At 39.6% G+C, this 12,725-nt stretch overlaps 1 long non-coding RNA gene across 8 annotated transcripts in view; it reads left to right on the forward strand.

Moving 5' to 3' along the window:
- The window catches only part of LOC115494452 (uncharacterized), a 443,660-nt gene that overhangs the window by 285,498 nt on the left and 145,437 nt on the right, over window positions 1-12,725 (forward strand). For all 8 annotated transcript variants that reach the window (XR_012055209.1, XR_012055206.1, XR_012055204.1 and 5 more), the window contains exon 3: window positions 6,858-6,967. This is a non-coding gene — a long non-coding RNA (uncharacterized lncRNA). The remainder of the gene's footprint in view (window positions 1-6,857; window positions 6,968-12,725) is intronic.

A 12,725-nucleotide genomic window follows, 5' to 3' on the forward strand; every position in this document is an offset into this window, starting at 1 on the left:
CTGTTTGTCTAACCTCCAGTTAACAGTTAAAAGATGTTTCAGTCTCTGAAGTTCTTCCCTCAACACCCTTTGCAAGGTTTTGTTGCATACTTTTAAAAGGCTCAGATAAACTGATGTCTCTCTATGATATCAGATACGGATGCCCTGACATTCCTCCCATAAATTTGTGTCTTAGATAAGTAAAAGGTCTTTGTGGAAGGTGATGTCTCTTAATCCATGTTCCAAGAAAAGTGTCCCACTTTTGCCTGAAATCTTGAGATGCCAGTGAAATACAAATAATGATTGCAGCCATGCATGAGTGATTCAGTTCTGATTTTCTGAAAAAGTGTTCCATTTTACTATCTCATTCAAGAGCATGAAAGCAAAAATAGGCCATTTTGAGCAAATGATGCATAATCATTGACCTTAAACACCTTAGCACTGAGCTCATACCTGAGTGAGGTTGGAATGCGTTCAGTACTTTCTTAAGAGATATCCAAGTTGGTGTCAGATGACTTGTGGATTCTTCTGGAACTTACGGAAACATATAATGGGACTGTGTTTTGTTAACCCAAATAGTTTTGTGTATAACTACTGATTCAGTGATTCCATTTTGTTTTAAACTGGAATATGTAAGGCCAGAGTGCCTCACTGGAAAACTTTAAAATATACCCAGTCTTCCTGAAGAATCATTTTAAAATAATCCATTATCTTATTTTCAAAGAATTCACGTGGCAGGACAGGCTTCAGGTTGTTCTGAAGGACAAAATACATCCTGAGTAGCAGCTGGAATGAGAACTCCAAAACAATTTCCCTAGGGCTGATAATTTAGACAATTGAATTCTATTCTCCATAAGTACTTTAGACAAGTGCTAATGCCTCTGTTGTCTTCTTTTTGCTGACTGCATCCCTCCTGGTCTTTACAGAAACACCTCTGAATAATGCGGTTGTGGAATGGAAAGGTGCAGGGAGCTTGGGCAGTAATATTTTTGCAGCGCTGTCCACCAAAAAGAGAATGATATTTGTCTTTACAACTACCCTGCTCTTCTGTGCTCTGTGCCTTCACTCCTGGCTGACAATTTCTTAGATCAGTTTTTGTGTTGCTTTTTCATGTGGTGAAACTCTTTCAGCAGTGTTAAGTCACATTATTTTTCATATTTTGCCTTGTCCTCCCCTGTTCCTTTCCTTCCCATGTCAGCTCCAGAGATGCAGATTTATTCTGCCCACAATCAGTTTGAGTGACCTTAACTCTGGCTGTATTTTTGTGACTTCTGTCTTTTCTCATCCTCTCTCAGCTTTGCCTATTTCAGGCTGTAAGTCTCTACCTCTCCATAGAATTTTTCCATACAGGATATAGCCTGAGGTATTGTTGTTTAATATTCTAATAAATGTGTGCACAAGCATGAGTGTGTCTGCAGTAGAGAAATACCCAAAAATCTTTCTGTCTTTTGCTTGAAACTCCTTACTCTTGGAAAGTTTGCTCCTGCAATGTGCTGAGTTTTGGTTTGGTCTGGTCTGGAGAGCTCCAACCACTCACGTGAGTTTCTCTGTGCCAATGTAGCAAATGCGTTGTTTTCATTTTGGGGAAAGAAAACATCAAACCCCAACAAAATAAAACAAAAAACCCCCAAACTTTAGTCCATATGTAGGGTTATTTTATTCTTAAATAGTTGCCTATTTGTTTGCTTTTTATTTAGATTGTTTTTTTTTAAAGTACACTCACAAACTTTGATTCTGAGTTGACTCTCCAAGGCTTGCCTTCTGTCCTGTATGTTCTTGAATGTTTACATTCTCCCTGCTCCAGCATCTAAATGTATGAGCCTGGTCTTAAGATGATGGTCTCACTTTCAAATGGGAGTATCAAAAACACTTAGCAATGTGCTCGCAAGGCTCACATAGTGATTTTAAATCCTCTGATAGAAGCTATCTATTATAATTGCACCAAGTACTGTTATTAATGTCTCCAGCCTCTCCATTCTGTTTCTGCTCAAGCCATGCCCAAGAACAATTAGCTGTTTGTTTGACCTGCATTATAACATCATCTATCCATTATGATAACAGTGGAGTGACTAAGAACAACATATCATCTTCAGATTTAATGGGGCAGAAGACTGCAAAGGGCCAAACCCATCTTGATGAAATTCCCTCAAGTCAGCAACTTTATGCAGAGCTGGATGTGGCACAATGTGATTTCTGTAGCTCTGATACAAAGAAATCCAGGACTGATACCAAGGCCATTGCAGCAGATTAGTCAGAAACTGCTGTTGAACAGAGAAAATACTGGGATGAGCTCAACAGCTCAATCTCTGCTGTCTTTATGGGACACAAAATTATTTTACTCCATCTGTTTGTATGCATGCAAATAAGAAACATTACCTCTTCCTAAAATTCCTTGTGTGTGCACAGAGTGTTCATCATTAATGTTACCGGTGCAGGGACTGTTGCTTTGATAAGGTGATCAGGAGCTGACCATGCCAGGGGCACCTCAGTGGATGGACACAACACCGAGGACATCACAGTGCAGAATTCTCTGAGTAGAACTGTTGGGATGCCACTCTGTGAATGAAACTGCTTCTTGCCTTATATAGACTGTGTTTGTAGACAATAACCTGGAAATACATTGCATTCTGAGAGCCGAAGTCTAAAAATGCACACATTGGTTCAACAAATAGCATCACATTATCAGTTTTATTTTTCTGTGTCTATTGAATGCAGAACACGTGCTGCTGAGGAACAAAAAGGACGTGCATTTATTTTCAGGCATGGGACTTTGCAACCACTTGGGAAGAATATTCTTGATTGAGAACCAAAATATTCCATGATACTTAACAAACCTACAAATTGAAAAATCAGCATCTGCCCTGTGTAGCAACATAGCAGGAGAAAGACCTGAAAAATTCAAAATACTCCTTAAATTATGTTTCAGTGCATTTATAAAATTACTATTCTCTGAATTAAGGCTCAGCCTGGTTTTATATGGAAGCATCTGTTGTGTGGATGGACAAAATCTCCTCCTGCACTTGCTGCTGGATGGTCCCCAGAAACACGGAGCTGTGTCTCCCTGAACGCTTCCTCAATGATATCTTAAAACAAATGGGATGCATCATTAAATCACTGAGGATGACCTCAGCTGTCCAAACCCCACAACTCCTGCGCTCACAGTTCCCCTTCGTGACGGAAGGTAGGAGTTTTTACCGGAGCAGCCAATGGAGCCGAGTGGAGCACAATCCCTGTTCAGACAGAGGAAGGCACTGCTCTAAAGGAAACACAGAAACCTGTGATTATGCACTTACTGCAGTGCTGCCTGCCTGCTGAACGGCTGGGATTTTTTTGCTGCTTCCCTTATTTACATATCACAGCCATGTCTTTATAAAGTTACTTTAATAATTTATTAGATTGATCTTTTCAGAAATCTGCCTGGGCTAGGTGTCATTAGGAAAAGTTATTTCAACATATTTAGAGGTTTGTGCCCGGGTAGGGCATTTACCTGCCTCACTGCTGATATTCTAAAAATACCTCCATGTCCATACTATTATCCATTCTTCACGTCCAATTGCTCTGTTATGGTAATAGTCAGAAGCACACCATGTAGTAATTACTTACAGCTGACTTAAGAAAAGAATATTCAACTCCCCCACTGTTCCACTAGAAGGTCTTTATGCGCTATTAACTCATTCCTGTTTATTAATACTCTACTGGTAATTCTGGCTGCTGCTTTTTAGGTTTGTAATAGGAGGACTATTAAACAGCAATTATTGACCATATGGGTTAGTGGATATTTGTGGTGGTTGTTGCGTGGTTGGTTTTTTGTGGGTTTTTAATGGTTTTTTATGTTTTTACGTTGTTTTTAAGGAGCCACATCACAATATAGTGGTGCAACTTTACATCTGCCTGGGATTAACAACTTTGGCAGTGTTCCCCACTTAGAAAATGCAAATTCCATATTTCAGAAATATCCGAAGCTGTGAAAATACAGAGCAATTAAAAAAAAAACATGAAAACACTGTGCCAGACAAAGTGAATTTTTTTTTTCTTTTCTCCCACAGTGGGAATAGGGTTTGAGTTATTTTCTTTGGGGTTTTGGGGGTTTTTTGGTCTGTCTTTCTGTTTCTCTTTCTTTAACTCTTTAAAAAATTTTTTTTAGTTCTTGTCCTAGAATTTTGTAATGGCCAAGTGTAGATTTCAAACTAATCAAACTTCTTCTAGAAAAGTGTGAATTATAGCACTTTTAAGAACTAGAAATTTGCCTTCCTTGGTAGCGCTTGCCTAGTGGGAAGATTGAGGAGAGACAAAATTACAGCAATTATCTTTCAAATAGCTGGGCTGTAAAAATGGTGTCTTCCCCCTTTTCCTCTCCTGCCTTTTTTTTTTTTCCTTTTTTTTTTTAATCATTTTAAAATCCAACTGCAGTTGTTGCCTTTGCCAGAGCCATAGCTGTCAGTCACTGCACTGATGATTCCTTTTCCCACTGCTCTGCACTGGGAATGCCAAACCAGCCACAGTTTTGGCACCCACTCTCATTGTGGTGAGAAAATAAAAGACTTCAGCAGGGTAAAAATATGTAGCAGCAGAGAGAAAAGGTAAACATGAGTGTGGGATGTGGTGTAGGAGAAAAGGGATTTGGGATGTGAGTTGATTTTAATGCAAAAGTACTGGGCTGCAAGCAAATGTTTTGCAAAATATAGTCTCATTTCTCAGTTCTCTTTGGGGTTGTCCCTAACACCATTGAAGAAGAGTCAAACTTGGAAAACCAATTACTTTTATTTGCCACTGATGCGGCTTTTTTCTAGAATTCTCTTAATCCCTAAATACTCTTCTTACACTTTCTTAGTGCTCCTACTTGTGTTTGACTTGGATTATGAGTCTCAGCTGTGTCAGTGTGGTCCTCTGAGCTGCTGACCAGTAACAGCTCCATTTAGACATAATTGTGGGCACAGTTGCTTCTGGGGATTGTTGCGTAGTTGAAAAATCTCTGCAATTATAAAATAAATAAAAAATAATAATAAAGTCAAAATGAAGTAAAAAGTAATTCATTTGGAATTTGAAATGTACTGCTTTATCACTGACTAAACACTGTTTTTGTCTTCCTTTATTTCTTTTTTTCTCACATCTTTAACATTGAAATTCTTTCTTGGACTAACGAAACAAATTCTTGTGAGATGTGCCACGCACAATTATTGCTTGGAAGGTGTATATTTTTTAGAAAAGCTGGTGCACTCCTGTGCTTTTAGGTTCTGAAAGTTTAGTGATGCTTTTTTCCCAGGTGGCAAAGCTGATAGAGGAAAAACTGAAGGGATGTGTTTAGTAGAAAAGGCTGGGACTGGTGGAAGGTGGGAAGTCCTTGCTCACAGGCTTTTAGGTCTGCCTTGCCTGGAATAGCTGCACAGCACTGGCAGGAATCTGCTGAGGGACATTAGACAAGGGGGCTGAAGGTATAAAAAGGTGACATTGATTTTATTGCTCAGAAATATGGGCCAGTTAATTTTCTTTATGTGCCTGGAATCTTGGCCATGCTGCAGGATATTTTTTTTTTTTTGTGCCTGGTGTAGTTTGTTATTTACAATTGCTGTTTAGGTGGTGGTGTCATTTCAAGTTTGGAATAAAGGATAACTGGAAATCCTGAGCAAGGTGGCCCTTGGTGCCCAGCAGGACTTCAGTGGCTTGACTCTCATCTCCAAGTCAAACCTGCCCTGAAATAATTATATATTAATAAGAGAATGTTCCCAAATTTTATTCTTACACTGTAAAATTGCAGGTGAAATCTGGCTCTGCTGCTGACGTGTAGCTTAGGTTGGAAAATGAGTAGAGCATGATATTTGTTGAGAAGCTGGAGTGGAGGAGCAAACCATGACCATGCTCAAAGAAAAATGTTGTGTGAGTGATTCAGCTCTTCCCTCTCTTGCAGGGGAGAGATTAGAGGTGCACCACTTTGTCAGTTCATCTCCTTAACTCATCATATATTATTTATTACAAGGATTTGGTTTCCTAAGCCTGTCGTCTTCTTTTCTCTTAAAATATCAGTGACTATTTGATCTTGAGGGCTTATTTTTATGATGATGGTGATTATGATTATTATTATGTACAGGTATGTAGAGAGGGAAGGATTTGGAGCAACAGCAAAACCCAAGCTTTTAAACATATGGACTGTCAGTGTTTTTGTCTTGTTTTGGCACTTTTTGCACCGCATGCTAATGGTGTTATTGTGATTGGTTTAAATACATCTGGGGTCCCCTGTAGCCTTGACTGCAGGGGCTTTCCGACTGCTATAATTCTGTGCAAGGAGGCTCTTTACTAAACTAGCTTAGAGACTTTGAATTCATTTGCAGGATTTGAAATATAAAAGAAAAATTTAAAAAAAAATCTTTATACCCATCAGCCGCATTTAGTTTAAAAAAAGAGTAACATTTGTGATGGCCAGGGTTTCTTGTTTGTTTTTTATTTTTATGCCACGACTTATAGACTAGTGAAAATGTTAACATTTAACCTCATTCAAGACAGCCAACGTATTTTCACAGAGTGCAGGTGCATTCTTGGCATAGCTGGTGTTATAGGGTGGATTCTTCCATTTGTCAAATGTTCAGAAGAAGCCTTTCATGTAAAAAGAAGGGCAGTCTTGTAAAAAAAATGAATTGTATGGGCTAAAGTAAAATTTAAAAAACAAATTAGGCAGAAATAAACTTGTTCATATGGTTGGCAAAGTGAGAGCAAAACTGTCATGACTTCGTTCAGTTGCTAAAGGGATAATCTGAAAATGTTGGATTAAAGAACTGGACTGTCTCCCCACCTGAGCCAGACATAAACAGTCACAAAGAATATCAAATGATGGTGTAGCAATGTGACACCTCCCTGTTTTTTCCTCTCCTTGCCCCTGTCTCCAGGCAGCTGATAACAGAGGAAAGAGCAGATCATGGCACCAAATCCTGCCCCGGAGCTGAGCAGGGCTCAAGGAGTGGCCCCGTGTGGAGGAGCAGATGGAGCTCTGCAAACTGTAAGTGCCTGCTCTGGTACATTCCTTCACAAACAAACCCCCATATCTGTGGTAACTGCATTTTTGGACAAATCCCTTCCTAAATGTTGCTTTGAGATCAGAGAGAAATATGTGCTTTGTAACAGGCTTTGGTCATTTGGGATCTACCCTTCGTCCCCTGGCTGCCATTGCACCCTTTTGTCCTTCCCCGCGCTGACTGAAATGTTTTGGGTTCATTTTTTATACGTTCGGATAAATCTTTTGTAATGGATTTTCGGGTTTTGCAGCTTAACGATATCAAATCCTTACTAAAATTTATTGTCAGTCTCACTTGACATGGGGATCAGAACTTAGAATGGTTGATGGAATTTGTTGCAGAATCAGGGAATGAATGTTGTGAAAGTTGCTATTTTTGGTTTCTGTTTTGCTGTATCTGGAGACCACAGATTTTAAAAAAATGAAATGATAAATAATGTTTTCTTGGGTGTTCAAAACATGATGAGTATGTGTGTTTCATGAACTTTGGCTCCTGGACAAGCTGATTTGTATTATTCCTGATAAAGAGATGCAAGACAGCCAAGGTTTTCAGCTTTTAGAATTTTAGAATTCCTTAAAAAAAAAACACACCACCACCTCCCAGTGAAAGTTATAGACTGCCAGAGTGGGAATTTCAGCTCCTGGTAATCAGTTTGCTTATCACAGACCTCACTAAAGGGTTCACAGCCCCTTTCCAGCCTTGCTGGAGACACTTCTCTGTATAAGCAAAGGAGGAAAATGTGTTGGAGCTGGTGTGGACAAAATATTTATAGGAGCTAGGACAGGCGTTGGGCCTTGTCTTCTTTGTAGAATACAGAGTGGGTTTGTTGCCTTCCTTCTGCAAAGCTTTGAGGCTGTCCCACCACTCCAGCTCAGTGGAAGAGACGGCCCCATTGCTGTGGGAGGAGGAGGAGGAGGAGGAGCAGTCTCATAAATGGCATTTCATGTGAAGGAGGCCCAAAAGAAATTAAATTTAGTGAAGAAAACAAGTTTCATCAGTTAAGGCAATAAAGCACAGTCCTGGAGCAAGTCAATAATGTTCAATTGACAGCCAGTCAATATTTGTACTGGATTAACTTTTCAGGGAATGTGGAGATTTCGGGGGGTTTTATGTAAACACTGTAAATAGGCTGGGACACTAAAGTAGGGTTACAAATACCACGTGTCAGATTAGATTAGGATCACTTCCCGGGAGCAGGATTTCTCCTACCACAAAAGAGACATTTATATCTTGTGAAATGAACACAGATACAAATTTTTTTGTTTGTCAGATATATTCCAAAATGCAGCTGGGCAGATCTCATGGCAGTGCTGCTCAGAACACTTCAAAGGGCAGCCTCTCTCTGAGGTCAGGCTCGCTCCCCTTCTGTCTGTGCCGTGCCCAAGCTGTGCCAGGTAGAGCTGCAATTTAGGTGGCATTGTGGCTCCAACTTGATTAACAGAATGCTGTACAAATTTATTTCAATTTTGAGCTTCATATAATGTGAAGAGCTATTAAGAAATATTCAGTATTTGTCATTCTGCTCCTTGCTGAAGAATCGGGCTGAGATATGACCAAAATGTGCTGGTTCTGACATCTGTAACACAAAATTTAGTCTCTACAAGTCTTCTTTACAAAGCTTGGCAGTGACATTCCTGGCACCCTCTTCTAACCAATGAAAAATCCATTTACCTTTTCCAAAGCTGGAAGCAAAGTGGAGAAATATTTTCAGAAGAAATTAGTAATTTACAGTGCCTTTTTTTCAAGCCATTGCCCTCAGGTTTCCTGACTTGTTTTCTTATTAGAAGGATCTCAAATCACTGCAAGATTCCCAGTTCTTTAGAAATAACTGAGGGTGATTTGGCCTGTCCTGCCTGTCCCCAGGAATGGAAATGAGGGCAGGCAGAAGCTGGCCCTGCCCAGATGGGCCAAACAGCCCAAGTAAATCTGATTTTATGTGTATGAAACATGTACATGGCTCTAGTGAAGTCCACGCAGGTAACACATCACTAGGAATCCCTCTTGCTGGAAAGTAGATACTGCATTTTATTGTTCTTTCTTTTATTTCTCCTGCCCTTTTTTTCCCCTTAGAAAAGGTAATTAGGCTATAAACAGAGGTCTGACAACTAATTTTATCTGCAGCAAAATTAATATCGTAAGCAACAGATAATTTCAGCTGAGCAAAATTAAAAAATATATATATTATTGACATTTTAAAACCGGAAAATCTAATTTTTTTCCTTCTGAACTTTTCATACCTGGATCTTTTGATATGTGTGGAGATGCTCACTCATTTAGTGAACAAATGTTTTGCCTCTGTTCTGGTCCTGCCTCACCACCAGGCCTTGCTGGTGTCGTCCTGTGGTACGAAGTTGCTTTTAATTTCCTCTCTCTTGTTCTCTGGTTCCTTTCAAAGCAGAAATGATCTGAGGGAAACGACATTGCTTTTCTTACCTCTAAATTTTCATTGACATTAATAGGAGGCAGGTGGCCAAGTCCCCGCATACAGCTTTGAAAATTTAAGGTTTAACGGTTTTTTTTCTTTTTTTCCTTTTTTTTTTTTTTTTTCCCCTGGGCAGATTCTTACACTGCTGAAGTTGTGAATCCTCAGAAAATATATTAAATATGCAACCATAGCATGTCAGCAGTGCCTAGAGAGTTTATCTACAAAATTATCGCCTACCTTCCAAATCTATAACCCTAAAATATTGATTGGTTAAAAGGTAGTGGATAAAGATTAACACAGCACAGCAGCAGATTACCCTAATCAAATAAAAAGACTATTAACAGAGCTGCTCACAGTTCTGAAGATGTTGGTTTGAAATACAGATGTCTTAACCAAAGTGCCATGTCTCATTTTCTGAATGCATTTTTGAATGCATTTAAATAAATTACCAAATAGAAAGAAAGCAGAGAAAAACTCTGCATGTTCCAGACAGTACATTTCCATTTATAATAAAATTTTTTCATGCCTTTCAGTAAGTAGTTGGAACTTCTAAAGATCTATTCCATTGGCTAGTATGAAGTTGAGCAGTCGATTCTCAGCTTAGAAAGCTCCATAGGCATATGTGTGGTTTTAAACCTGTTAGGTTAATTTGGAGCTCTAGATTCCTTTGGAAAACTGTCCCTGCTTCAGACCAGCACAGGTTCAGGTGGCTTGGAATTTGTCACAAACATTTTATTTAGCTTATTAGCATTCCATAGGAGTAAGCTACCGGGAATATCGCTTGGAAAAGAGTGGCATTTGTCACTAATGCTTTTAGTGTACAGTGGGAATTTTTATCCAGCCAAAGGCTGAGCTGTGCTTTATCCCCTTGGAAGAATTTCCCATTGAGTGACGGCTGAGCAGGGATTGAGCTAATAACCCATGCCTGGGTTATTGGAAGCACAGAGACAGCAAGAGAAAATAGGGTGGGTAATGTATTAATTTTCATCAGTTATGGACAATACTATTAAATTACTGACTCTTGTTGAAATAATGTGTCACCGATTAATAATGTCATTTCAGCTTCCCAAACTTCCCTACCTAAAATTTTTAATTCAGAATGAAAAGATGTAAAAATGTGTGAGAGAGGTTTCAGCGCTCTAACTCATAGGTATGGAGGTCTTTTGTTTTTGTTTGAAATCACACCTAATTTTAAGTCGCAGTGTAAATGAGGTTTTAAAAGTTTTTAACAGTGATGTGGATAAATTTGGAATTAAAATTGAGATCTGAAATGTTGTGTTGCTCCGCTTTTAAAAATAAGTTCCCTTCTCATTTGCAATTAAAATGCCTAGAATCTGCATAAAATGTGTGAAATTAGAGATAATTGAAATACAGTAGCTATAAATATGTCTAAAATATGTCTACTCCATTTTAAAAATAAATAAAATGTCCACTAAAAGTGTGCGAAAGCCGTACCCCCTTCTCTTGTTTCTCACATTTGGATCTCTGGCGTTTTCACACTTTTATAGCTAATTTTTATTGCAAAACAATATGTTACATTTGTAGCCGTTGTGGGAATGCAGAATAGCCCCTGGCAGCTATGTAAAAAATGGAATGTTGGGAACACATTTAGAAGAATATAGCTTTCAATTTCATCCCCAGCATTGGTGTTGTGGAATCATATTAAGTGTGATCTAACAAAAGCAAAAGGGGAAAAAAAAAAGGAAAACAAACGTTATGGAAAATAATTGAAATGAGCTATTATTTAAAGTTTGTTCATTTCGCTTGTTTGGATGTTTTCGTAGTGTAAGTTGTGATGTGGTGGTTTTCCAGGGGTGAAACTCCAAACCCAGGTTGGTGCCGTTCCCTGGAATGTCCCGAGCCGCTCCATTCACAGCTCTGGGGATGAGCAGCCACAGCCTGGTGCTGCAGTGGGTCAGTGGACCCTGGGCAGGGAGCCTGGAGGAGCATTCTCAATTATTGCTTATTAGCCTGGGCTCCGGGGAGCATCTGCCACTAGAGTGGAGCAGCATCTCACATGCAAATTGTAAAGAGCTTCTCTAACTTCAGTCTTGAAACTCAGAAAAATATTATCCCTATAACATCCTGTGCATCGTTCTTAGTGAAATTGCATGGTGCTGTCCTGTCATTTCCAATGCTGTGCTGTGTTTCAGTTCCTGGGGAACACCAATCAACTCCCAAAGAGCTGCTTTGGTGGGGAAATGGCAGCGTTTCAACTGCTCTGCTTCCAGCACAAGCACACACTGCAATTTGCTGTAATTCACACAAAACTGAATTGAAAGGCCTGGGTGAAGGTTACTGCCCTGGCTCCTCAGTGCTCCCTGTCCTGGGATATTATTTCTGGAAGCCCTGCTTTCTGAAGGTGTGCCTTGCACAGGGAATTATGCCAAAACAAAAGAGTTTTCATGCAGGCATTATCTTGAGGGTAACAGGAATTCAGCAGGTTTTGATGTGGCTCCTTCAGTAGCTCTCCTTTTCCCTGCTGCAGTCAGTATCACAAGGGACTTTGTTGCACCCTGGCTTGGGAATTTAATATTTTTTTTCCCTACTTTCCACTTCCCACACCCCCCCCCACCCCCTACTGCCCCCAAGTGTATTTATCAATAAATCATGATACTGTATTTTTGACAGAGGTGTGGATGTGTACTGGACTCAGGTGCCTCACTTCAAATCTTACACAATTCCTGTTTTGGGGATAAGAATTACAAGGAGGAGGCAGATTTCCAGGATGTGTTTGAGGAGTGCTGAAATGTTAATGCATTAAGACTGAAACGGTGGGATTTAAATCGCTACATTGAGCTTCACATAGTACAGAGGGATTGATCCCAGAAAAGTACCAGAGAGGTTGTGTCTCATACAGGCCTAACCACTATGGAGTCATTCTTCAGAGACAGACCAAGTGACAGAAGAACCACAGCCTTACCTGCAAGGTGCCTTTTCATAGGTGCTTTTTTCTCTCCTTTTAAGTTGTCCTCAAGGAAAAATAAGAGCAAAAAGTCCCTGTGCTTCTCACTGCACATCTACAGCACTTCATAAATAATAGTGGATGTTTTAAAAGCAGGGGACAGGCAGAGGGTTACAATGGATGAAAGCTAGTTAGTGAGTTAGCCAGATAAATGCTTAAAAGAACAGCAGCAAAGATAATCCTGCATTTATTTCTGAGGGATTCACCAGATGACCCTTTTCTGTTTTTCCTGATCTGTGTTTCTTGAGTCAAAGGGCTGAGCAGAAACCTGAAAAACAAACCTGCAAACTTGGGGTATTGCTGTAATTTGTGATCGTGCCTCCTTCAGCTCCTCAGTTCCATTTCAGAGTAT

This window comes from Taeniopygia guttata, chromosome 3 (assembly GCF_048771995.1).
Source record: "Taeniopygia guttata chromosome 3, bTaeGut7.mat, whole genome shotgun sequence".
Classification (NCBI taxonomy): domain Eukaryota; kingdom Metazoa; phylum Chordata; class Aves; order Passeriformes; family Estrildidae; genus Taeniopygia; species Taeniopygia guttata.